Consider the following 12,415-nt stretch of genomic DNA (forward strand, 5'->3'; position numbering starts at 1 on the left):
CCTCTCCCTCCCCTTTTTGTTGGTCAGATTGGCCGATGGCACATTTTTCAATGTCATTTGGCTTGTTTTAGAGACCGACGGCGGCGGCTCGATGGTCAGCGCGAGCGAACGATGGGTATTGTTCTTGGCCACGACCTGACCCTCCACCCTCCCTTCTGGGAGCGAGGGGAGGGGTGGAAAGTGGCACGCAGTTCTCTAACCAATTATCCGGCAATAGTTGCGGGATTTAAGATGCGTTGTTTTTTTTTTTCGTCTAATGTTTGCAAACGGCAAAGCGGATGGAAAATTGGTCTCCGATTTGGTGAAGATGCGAAAACAATTCTCTGTCGATGCTGCTGGAAAACGGCACTTAACTTGACTCGAGTTGAGGGTGGATGAAGCGATAAAATAAAATAACAAAAAGTTTGAAGATAGTTCGAGGACCCTTCTGGTTCTTGCTCTGTGTTTAGGCGGGCCAGACAATGTCCAATGACCTCGGAATTGGATCTCTGCCATCCTGAAATGGGTCATTGGAAGAAGCGCGAGGGCTGCCACCACCACATGGGACTGAGAAATGTTGTATCAGCATAAACCTAGTCTGATACAAACTATACTTTCCCATAATTTTGCTGCCGGCCAGCGGGTATTGGATTGGACGACACACACACAGTAACCTCATTTTGGCGCCACCTACATTTGAAACACAGTCGCGCTGCAATTGCTTTGATGAATACTTTTACATATCATAAACCAGGGTGACATTGAGAGGATTTCAATTTATTTTTCTATTATTATTCAACCGATTGGACTTTTCTCATCATTCATATTTCTAAAAATATGGGAAATATACCCATTTTAATCACACTATGCCGTTCGACCAATTCCCATCACTTTTGCCGTTTTCCGCTATTAAATCAACATTTTCAGGTGTATCAACAATGATGAGTTGCTTGCTCATTTTTTTGAGCTATTTATTACTTTGGAACAGTCAAAAACATTTTATTTAAGCTGTAATTCATGAGCAAAGTGCTGATAGGCCGATAATATGAATAGGCTGAGAAAGGGGAAAGTTCTCCTAGTGCTTTGAAAAATAAGTTTTGTAGAAAAAAAAACTTATTTTGAAAACCGGGATGACTTTGATAGTCACTGTGTTTCTTGCCAATTTCAGCTTAAAAGTGTAAAAGTTGAATATGTCTAATTGACCTCTCTTATAGTGTTTTATTTGGAAAATTCACAAACAAATGTTAAAATAGTTCATGAACTTTTAATAAAATTTACACCAATTGTTTGTCAAGTAAATAAAAAGTTCCAAGTTTAATCAATATTCATTAGATTTTGATTTGGTTGTAATCACCGTGGAATTTTTAATTGGTTAAATTCGCTTGGTTTTGTTCGGTGACTCCTTGTCACCGAACAAAACCAAGCGAATTTAACCAATTAATATTCATTAGAAATTTGTTATTTACTAAAAATATAAATTTTTGTTGCCACCCACATCAATTTTGTAACAAAATTCAAAAATATTCGAATTTTCTTAGAAAATTGTTTTACTGAAATTGCCTGTGAACCTTAAGAAATTCTTTATTTCTGTTTCGAAAACACTTGAAACTCAAAATCAAACTGATATAGGCATTTATCCTTCCCACTTTTCAACGGTCTGATAGCCGTGTGGGCAAAGACGACAGTTTTTTTTTCTGCGAGTGCTGGGTTTGAATCCCGTCAGTTACTTTTTTGCATGTGTTTCGAATAACCGCACATGCTGTGTGTAGTGCCCTTTCTCACAAAAGTGCATGCGATTTTACCATAGGATATTTTCCTGTGCACCCAAGTTAAAAAAGCAAAGCAATCCACTTTAACGACCCCCGGGTCTTTTCTGGTCTCTGTTGCAAGTTTCTGCTCATTTCTAGGCGTCCGTTATGTGTGGTGAGTCACCCAAAACCTCTTTTACGCAAATGGACCGACTTTTTACTTCCCCATCCGATAGAAGGCCAAAAATAAGGCGGGAATCGAACCCGCGCCCCATAGCAACTTAGGGATCGGCGGCCGATCAAAATACCAATCAAAAACCTAAATTTAAAAAAGTGACAAAAATACTTGTTGGGGGGAGGGGGAGGTTTGATGTGTTTGCCTTTCTTACAAATGAAAGGTTTAAGGTTTGCTTTTGGAAAAACGTTTTTTTTTTGAAATCTTAAAAAAATCGTGTTCGGCGGGGAATCGTCCCAGAAAAAAATTCTATTATTAATTTGAAGGTTATGATGCGCTCTTTCGATTGAATTTTGGCCCAAACCCCGGAACTCAAAGCCTGATTTTTGAGAGCTCTTTTTCTGAAATACTTGTGCGATGTCTGTATCCGCTCTTAAAAATCATCATTGGAAAACCACTCGTAAAACTCACAATTTGTATATATCAAATTTGTAGCCGTGGGGTCAGAGACGAACATTTTATTTTTCGATTCACAATTTTTGACCAGTAAATGTGGTCAAAGCCATTTTTAGAGGTATTTTTTGGACTATTTTACAGATAACACTTTCAAATTAAAAGAATTCAGTTTCAAACAAAATGCCATTCGAAAACATGCGCCATACACTGCTTGGGCCCAAAACTTGAAGCTTTTTCCAAAATGTATTTCCAGAGATATAGCGATATTAGTGTTTTTCGTATTATTTTTACCCTATTTTTTCCTATTAAATTTTTGGTTTTATACAGAATCATATACTGAACATCAAATTCGAAGTCCCGGCTCTCGCTCGAAAGATCGACAAGTCGTCAAGTCGAAGCATAAACGCCAGCACATTTATGCTTGCGCGTGAATGTGTTCTTTCTGGCTTCTCATAATAGATCGACAAAGTGCAATATCGATACATATTTTTTTAAGTTAATCATAGACTTACATTAAAGACTGGGTTCCCTTTATTTTTTTCTAATAATGTCAATTATCTTGCGACCCATAATATACTTCTGAAATTTAAAAAAAAAAATGCATTCGAGGTTTAGTCTAAAAAGATTCGAAGCTTTAGGTCTAATTCTCACTGGGTGGTATCATTATGTTTCTGATAAATCAATTGCACCAATATATTTTTCGGAGTTTCATAATTTTGTTAGAAAGGCTCTATTTCACCTCTGGTGATATTAAATCGGATATTTTTTTTGATTTTTTTTTCATTTTGAACAGAGTATAGAAAAAAATTAAAAAAAAACTGGTAGCATAATAATTGAATAAAAAACATTATTATATTATAACAATCAGTTCGCGTTCTTGTTTGAAAAAGAAAAAAGCAGCTCCGTTTGCTAAAGTAGGCTAATCATGAGAATGAGAATAGAACATTCTTGAAGATTTTGCTCGTACTGACAAACCACAGCAGCGTTCTTGCTGCTGGTTATGCGTAGCGGTTGGGCTCTTCTAGATAAAAACAATACAATACGAATACCGAAGAAGCTGTTGTTGTTGGGAGTGAAACCGGGTAGAGCGCGGAATCAAACAACAAATAAATTACCATCAAATGCGAGGGGGAATCATAAATCAAACCCAACTAAATTGGTCACTAAGTGCAAGAATGTAAATTAACTGAGTGCGACTGCGGAAGACAATAAAAGCACACACTTTGTTCCAGATGGTTTACAGAGCGGATTCGCTAACAAGTCAATATTTTGAAATTAAAATTTATAAACCTCTACTTGAACAGGTGTGCAATCAATCTAGTTTTCAGCTGTGATCCTTATATAACACCTCGAATAAAAATATGTAAATCACAGTCAAGCAATCAAAACGAGCTTCGATTATTTCGCCCTAAGAATAGCTCGGCGTAGCACCTGTTGGGGTCCTCGATCGTTCCCTGATCAATTTTCATATAAATTTATTATTCAACGTGGGACACACACGACCATCCGGCAAGCAATTACAATTAGTTCGCGCCGGCTCGACATTCCTCGCGGTTCCAGATGTGTCGCGCGGGATCGATTGCCCCCGTTACGCCCCTCCGTGACCTCAGCGTGGATATCTCGAGGGTGTAACGAGCTGGTGGTTTTAATTCCCACCTGATTGGCCAATTCGGAATGTTGTTACGGAAATCGAAGGCCACAGTAATCATTTGTAATAGCCCTTGATTGATCCTCACTGATGAGCGCAACCTAACCGTAACGACCTTGGGATATTCTCCGAAATATTGGATCTCTCCTCGAATTTGAAAGCTCAATCAAATCGACTCGCGCGGTGCGTGGGGTAATCGTTGCAACATCGGCAATTGGGCTTGTACAAAATAATTTTTAATGACATGCAGAAGCAGTGAGATGGAAGAAATGGTACGCAATCGCCAAGTCATCAACAGGTACTTGAACCGCACAGCCAGAAAGTGTGATAAGCGATGTTGAGCCAAGCATTTAGAGCCGATCAACGGCAATTGATGAAATTTTTAATTGGCCTCTGTTTGGTTCGATTGGTCAATTTATGTGGGTGCTCAATGAGGTAGTTTAAATTTGCTTCGAGAAATTTATTTGCTTTCATAAATTTGATTGAAGGCAGCGTGAAGTCATCGCTATAAATTTCCACCAATCAACACCTGTCCTGTCAATCGAATGGAGACATCCCGTTGACAGCATCCTCGTTTAGTTTCAATTAGCCAACCAGCTGCTGGATGGATTACTGTCTGGGAAACTGACGATTGTCGCACGCGATCACCGTCTCATGTAATCTGCTTTCGATTGTGACTCGATAGAGGAATCGTGCACGACCCTAATTAATGCACATATTATGGGCACGGTTGGGACCATCCGGCGACGATGGCTCATGATACATGTACTTGTTTTTATTTGAATTATTCGCTCGAAATCGGTGGGATTGCTCCACAATTCGCGGAGGCTGGTGTTGCAATGCGGATGTGATGAATTATTCAAAGTTGGATTGGAAACATAGGGATGGTTTCACTTTCAGGTTACTGTACCTTAGATACCAGCAAAATTATTTAAGCCTTTTTTTATTTTAACTTCTTCACAATTTTCTCAAAAAGTTGACGGTTTATTTTAAGACTATTTATTTCAGAATATTACAAAAAACTAACTTAATTTACCTATGTGGTTGATGCCTTCCTCACCCCTTACCAAAATTGGTTCACATAAATGAATTGATTTTAATCAATGAATGAAATGAAAATTAGGTACCGTACAACGGGGTGACTTTTATAGGTTTGAGATTTTTCCGCAAAATGAAGAGTAAAAATAAAATACGTACGGAATGCTATGAAATCAAACTAATGATGGTAGAGAAATGTTAAAAAAAAAAAATCAAATTATTCGCTCTACAGCATTGCCTTGGCGTTCTCGATTGCGAGATTCCTACTCGAAACTAGGTATCCAAAGGCTTGATTGTTGAGGCAATTGCAAACCTCTTTTTACACCTAAGCTTCCATCCACCCCGGGATTCGAACTGACGACCTTTGGATTGTTAGTCCAACTGCCTACCAGCGACTCCACCGAGGCAGGACCCAGGGAGACGACTCCTACACCCTCTAAGTTAGACCGGGGCCAACATTTACTTCCCCGTCCGACGGAAGGCGTGGTCAGACAAATTTCGTCTCGAAAAATGCCACCGGGACCGTCTGGGATCGAACCCAAGCCGACTGGGTGAGAGGCAACCACGCTTACCTCTACACCACGGTCCCGGCAGAGAAATGTTCAAAGTACTTCAAGAAGAAGTTTTCATAAAATTTTGAAAAAATAAATAAATAGTTAGTTAACTACAATTAAGAAAATTATGATAAATGAGCAATTCTCTACAAAACCGGCCGATTTCGACCATTTTTATTTTTTGTATTTTTTGATTTGGCTCAAACTTTGTGGGGGCCTTCCCTATGACCAAAGAAGCCATTTTGCATCATTAGTTTGTCCATATAAATTTCCATACAAATTTGGCAGCTGTTCATACAAAAATGGTACGTATATATTCGAAAATCTGTAACTTTTGAAGGAATTTTTTGATCAATTTGGTGTCTTCGGCAAAGTTGTAGGTATTGTTAAGGACTATTTAGAAAAAAATAGGTACACGGAAAAAAAAATTTCCAGATTTTTTTATTAACTTTTTTTTCACAAAAACTCAAATTCCCAAAATACGTATTTTTTGATTTTCGAGATTTTTTGATATGTTTTAGGGGACAAAAATCCGCAACTTTTGAGCTATAGAGAAAAATGGTCAAAAAATCTGCCGCCGAGTTATGATTTTTTGAAAAACTGGTGATTTTCTAATCTAATCTAATCTAATCAGACCCTAAAAAAGGGCCAAACATTGAATATTATGTCCATTAAAAATGCTAGTATTGATTTAATTTTTTTCAAAATATTTTTTTCGAAAAGATCGGAAAATTTCACGAATGTTTCATGTATTAACATTGAAAATCGGACCATTAATTGCTGAGATATCGTCATTAGAAAATCGTGGGCTGTTTGGGTGAGACTTAGAAAACTTCAATTTTCGTGTTTCTTTTTCTTTAAGCCGCTGTATCTCAGCAACCAGAGGTCCAATCTTCAATGTCTCTTAGACAATTTTATAGCAAATTTTCTGAACTTTTCAAAAAAAATATTTTTAGAAATGGTAACTCATAGTCACTATTTTTAAAAATTGAAAAACTGCAAATATTTCGCTGAAATCAAACTTTCGGTGGCTATATCTTGAAAACGGGGCCCTTTATCGAAAAATCTGTAAAGTAATTTTCAATTGCAAATTCAATTTTGCATAAAAAAATGAGGTCAAAAAAATTTTATGTATGAAATTTCGATTTTTTCCAAAAATCACCAGTTTTTCAAAAAATCATAACTCGGCGGCAGATTTTTTGACCATGTTTCTCTATAGCTCAAAAGTTGCGGATTTTTGTCCCCTAAAACATATCAAAAAATCTCGAAAATCAAAAAATACGTATTTTGGGAATTTGAGTTTTTGTGAAAAAAAAGTTAATAAAAAAATCTGGAAATTTTTTTTTCCGTGTACCTATTTTTTTCTAAATAGTCCTTAACAATACCTACAACTTTGCCGAAGACACCAAATTGATCAAAAAATTCCTTCAAAAGTTACAGATTTTCGAATATATACGTACCATTTTTGTATGAACAGCTGCCAAATTTGTATGGAAATTTATATGGACAAACTAATGATGCAAAATGGCTTCTTTGGTCATAGGGAAGGCCCCCACAAAGTTTGAGCCAAATCAAAAAATACAAATAAAATCCATTTCCGATGTTGGTAGAGAATTGCTCAAATAGCATTATTTAAATATTCTCAAAGTGTCATGATTTTCACTATGAACATGAGTTTGAATCCGAAAACGGAATTCATTTTCGGATTCTTTGGACAATTTTCCAATAGGAACAGTTTGAATATAATAAATATCATGTGTTTTTAAAATATGATTTAATTTTTTTTTACAATTTTACAGGCAAAATTTATATATTTAAAATATAAAAACTTTTGAATCGTGCTTCGAATTCACTTTATCATGCAATATTAATCGATAATTTTATTTAAAAAAAATCTAGTTTTGACAAATTTCAGGCAAAATTGTGACTTTTATACAATTTTACCTAAAATTTATATGTATTTTGTCAAAAAGCTTGTAAACTTAGTAAACTAAATACAAACTTTTTTTTTCTTATGAACTATATTAGCAACCTTAGCGATGGTAAATTTGACATAAAGTTATTAAATAGATCTGGCTTGAAAATAGTACATAAATTTTACTTAAGTGGTCATAACATGAAATAATGTTGCCAGATTATCAATATTTTGGACTCGTTTGGAAGGTCTTTCGATAGCCAATTCAACAATAGTTAGGTCCAATGATTTAGTTTTAATACAGATAAGTGTGATTTGGTTTCAAGAAAGCACTTAAATATCACTTAAATGATCATAACTTGTAACAGGGTTGCCATTTCGCCAGTATTTTGGACTCGTTGAAAAGGTCTTTCGATTACTTATCTAACATGCTGATATTTTAAAAGATTTTGCGAAAATTGCGAAAGGACAATCATGGACGCTATTTAAATAATATAAAAAAATGATTTTTTCAGTGAAATAAAGTTAGTTTTTTGGCGGTTATTTTTTGAAAAAGTTGAAACATTTTATCACAAAACTGTTCAGTACTTTTCGACTGAAAATTTGATTTTACATTAAAAACTTCAGTCAAATTTAAAAAATACGCATTTTGGGAAATGATATTGTGTGAAAAATTTAAATTAAAAGAACAGCATAAATGTTTTTTTCCATGTACCATTGTTTTTTGAATAGTCCTCACCAATACCTACAACTTTGCCCAAAGCACCAAATCGATCAAAAAAATCTTTCAAAAGATACAGATTTTCGAATATTTACGTACCATTTTTGTGTGGACAGCTGCCAAGATTGTATGGAGCCTTTTATTGGTGTACCAATGACACTTCTTTGGTTTGTACCACGAAAGAAACAAAAAAAAATGCACGAAATCCGCCGATTTCGTAGACAATCGCTCGCATCAAAATGAAATTGGTAATCCAAAAATCCTACTGTCCATTCCTGAAAATGTTTTGAGAATTTCCTGTATATTTGTCTAAGAAAGATAAAAAATATGAAGAGAAACAATAAACTTGATGTTTATTCAACATTCAATATTACGCTCTTTGAAATGGTCTTTAAGTATTGAATCATTCATTTTTTATTATTGATTATCGGACTATCCATTTCTTGATATCGGTATTTGAAAAATGAATACTTTTTGAGAGACAATAAAAATCATAAATTTTATTTTTCTAAATATTCAAGTGACGAAAGTAATCCTTCAATGTTTCTCAGAAATTTTTTTCAAAATTCTCTTAGCCAAAATGTCAAAGTGGCTCTACTGTACAGCCACTGACAAAACGACAGCCACGAAAAAACGAAATTTTGAAAAATCCTAAGATATATTCAGAGAACCAAAGAGCTAGGCTCGATGCTTTAGGTAAAAATAAGAAACTGTGCCAATTTTGAGCCAAATCGGTTAAGGTTTAAGGGTCACTTTTGGTAGCTGAAGTTGGTATGGAAAAATTTTCAAAAATGTATGGGGAAAAGCAAAGAATTCAATATTCCCACAAAAGATGGCGTTAAATGTATCGTACGTTAGTACGTTCTTCACTTTGAACAGTTTCTCGGGGATACTCCAGAATATATATGTATTGGTGAGAACTGCAGATGGCTGGCATGTTTACACTAATAGCGACTTTTAAACCTTAACCGATTTCGCTCAAAATTTTCACGGTTACAATCCAGGCTCGATTATTCGAAGGCCTCAGAAAAATTTCTCTTCGGATAATCGAATCGCGAAATTTTTTTTTCTTTGTCTTATTTTTCATTGTCGAGCTTTTTTAGTATGACCCCTAAACTACGCTAAAGTGATTTAGAATTTTTAATTCCAAGATGGCGTCCAATATGGCGGTGATGACATATTGAAAAAAACGCATTTTATTATTTAATAGACAACTACCGTAAAACGGGGTGACTTTGATAGCCGGGGTGACTTTGATAGGTTTGCGAATTTTCCGCAAAATGAAGATTACAATTAAAATACGTAAGGAATGGTTCAGAAACATACTGACCGTGGTAGAGAAGTGTTCAAAGTACCTCATGAAGAACTTTTCATAAATTTTTGAAAAGTTTATAAAGTTAGTTAACTATAGTTAAGAAAATGTGGATGAAAGTCATTATTTTAAACTTCTCAAAGTGTCATGATTTTCTCAATGAACATGATTTTTTATCGGAAAACGGAATGCATTTTCGGATTCTTTGGATAATTTTCCACTAGGAGAAGGTTAAATAAGTTTGTAAATAATAAATAATATGTGTTTTTGAAACACAATTAAAAAAATCTCCAAATTCATAGGCAAATTCAGTTGAACAAATTTCATGTAAAATGTGAAAACTTGTGATTCGTGCTTCGAATTCAGTTTGAAATGCAATATAAATCGATAATTTTATAAACAAAACTATTTTTAACAAATTTCAGGCAAAATTCCGACTTTTTAACAATTTTACCTAAAATTTATATGTATTTTGTTAAAAAGCTTATAAACTTAGTTAACTTAATATAAACATTGATTTTTTTCTTACAAACTATATCAGCTACTTTAGTGATGGTACATTTAACGTACAAATGAAGTTTGAACATCTTAAATATGATTTTAACAAGAAAAACTATGACTATCAAAGTCACCCCGGAATTCAAACTAAGAATTTTCAACGTATCTATTTTTCAAAACATTATTGAAAAAACTTTTTTTCCAAAATAGTGCATGGACTTTGTGTGGCCTACCCCAGTACATGTTTTAAAAATAATAATCTTGAGAAAAACCTTACCTGTTGGAAAATATTCTAAAAACAAATTGAAATCCTATCAAAGTCACCCCGGTTTACGGTATTCAAATTCGACTAAAATGGGGTAGCAGAACTCGAAATTTATGTAAAAAACAAGAAAAAGAAAAATAAACGTTTTTTTTTTGTTCTTGATTCGATTTTCCGAAGTCCCATACAAACCATCGGATAATCGAGTCTGGACTGTACTTATTTTCGCATAAGGAATTTTGATTTTCACCCTACTTTACAGTCTCTATCCTCCAAAGTCCTCGAAAAAGTATTACTTGATTGAGTCCACGCCTGCGTTATTATTGGTCGTTGAGCTCAAATATGATCCCAAAACTCTCTGAAATCCAAGATGGCGGCCAAAATGGCGGTGATGAAATATTGAACAAATGCAATGTTACAAGCAGTCAATCTCCCAAATTTGACTGAAAGAGGGTCGCAAGACTCGAATTTGATGTTAAATTCGAAAATTTGAGCCTGGGCTGTTATTTGATTTTACATTAAAATAAATGTAATTTTTATTAGGTAAATTTAATTTTTATTTTTTTTTTTAACTGATTCTTTGAGGAAAATTTTAGAAAAAGCTAAGAAAATATATATATATATTTATATTATCGTTGAATTTTTATAGAAGCTCAACTGTAATGATATATATAGCATTTTAGAATCTATTTGTTCGAATTTTTCTCACTTCTTGAGAAACTCGCCAACGCCAAGCATCGTGCCCAAGGTGTTGCATTTTCGGCAAACACACCAAAATCCGGCAATGAGCTAATCGGCGTCGCGTGCAGCAGGAGAGAGAAAAAAAAATCCATCAAACTGCAGCAGCTGCTGCTGCCATCATCCAACGCCAATCAAACAAAAGTGAAAACAATGAACGCTGGGGCTGGGAAAAAAGGGTTGATTTTCCTTCCGTTATTCCGTTCCGTTCCGCCGACCGGCCGGCGGCGTGGGAAAATGCACTTTTGGGGTGCGGTTATTATTGGGAGGTGGTGGGCTGGAATCGAATCAATATATTTTAGAGTTAATTATTTTTTCGATAATTGAAATTTATTTTTTGAAAAAAAAATCGTTCCAAGTGTGACGAAAGTGTGATTTAACCCATTGTCGTTGCATTAGTATGCATCTCAAAACTCAATCAGCATTGTTTGTCACTAATGGATCGCTCACTGTAAGAGACGATCCGTGTGGTCAAAGTTGCCAAGTGAAATAGATAAGTACCCTCTTAGCGTAATACGGTGGGCGCAAGCCAGGTAGTCACTCGAAAGGTAATTGATTCAATATTATGCATTCATTTGACGTTTGGAATGAGGTATTTTCGGTATGGAATTTTCGCATTTCTGGCTGGATAAAGTTTTTTTACCAGTATCTTTTTGTGTAAACTTTACAACACATAAACAAATTGTTGTGTTTTAATTGAGGCTGAAATAAGTTCAAACTTGTAATGTACTTGAATTTTGATTATGTTTATTTTTCAAACATAAGGTGTTAACTAAATCAACAATACCAATTTAGGTTAAATTCTGTTCATTTTGACAGGTTGTGATGCAATCTATTCATCTGATAGAACTCTTTTTTATAATATTTAAATTTAGCTGATTTGCACATAACAAAGTCAAAAAATAAGTTTGTTAAAATTAACACGATTATTCAACTCCCATCAATGTAATTTATTAAATGGTTCGTAACCAGATTAAAATTTGTAATGGTGTACTTATTTGACCGTGCCCCCAATGAAAATTACTCAAAACAGAGAGAGAAAAAAAAATAATAAAATGAGGTGATAATTGAACCAGCTACAAATCACCTTATGATCGCACGTCTTACACAACCCAAACAAACCCACCGTGGGCGCCGCACACTTTGTTGAATCAGTTCAGGTGGAAAATTGCTCTTTTCTCACACACACCGTGAAAACAGCAGCGCAGTGTTGAAGGTTCATTTTCTTTCGACTGTGAAAACGGCTCGATTTAATTGGTTTTGTATCTTTTTCTTTATTTTATTACTCACTAACTTACAATAGCTGGTCAAATCTATATTCTCATTAAACCTAAAATCACTCGTTGATAGTTCGGTCGAGCTATCGCATTG

This window comes from Culex quinquefasciatus, chromosome 3 (genome assembly GCF_015732765.1).
Source record: "Culex quinquefasciatus strain JHB chromosome 3, VPISU_Cqui_1.0_pri_paternal, whole genome shotgun sequence".
Taxonomy (NCBI): Eukaryota; Metazoa; Arthropoda; class Insecta; order Diptera; family Culicidae; genus Culex; species Culex quinquefasciatus.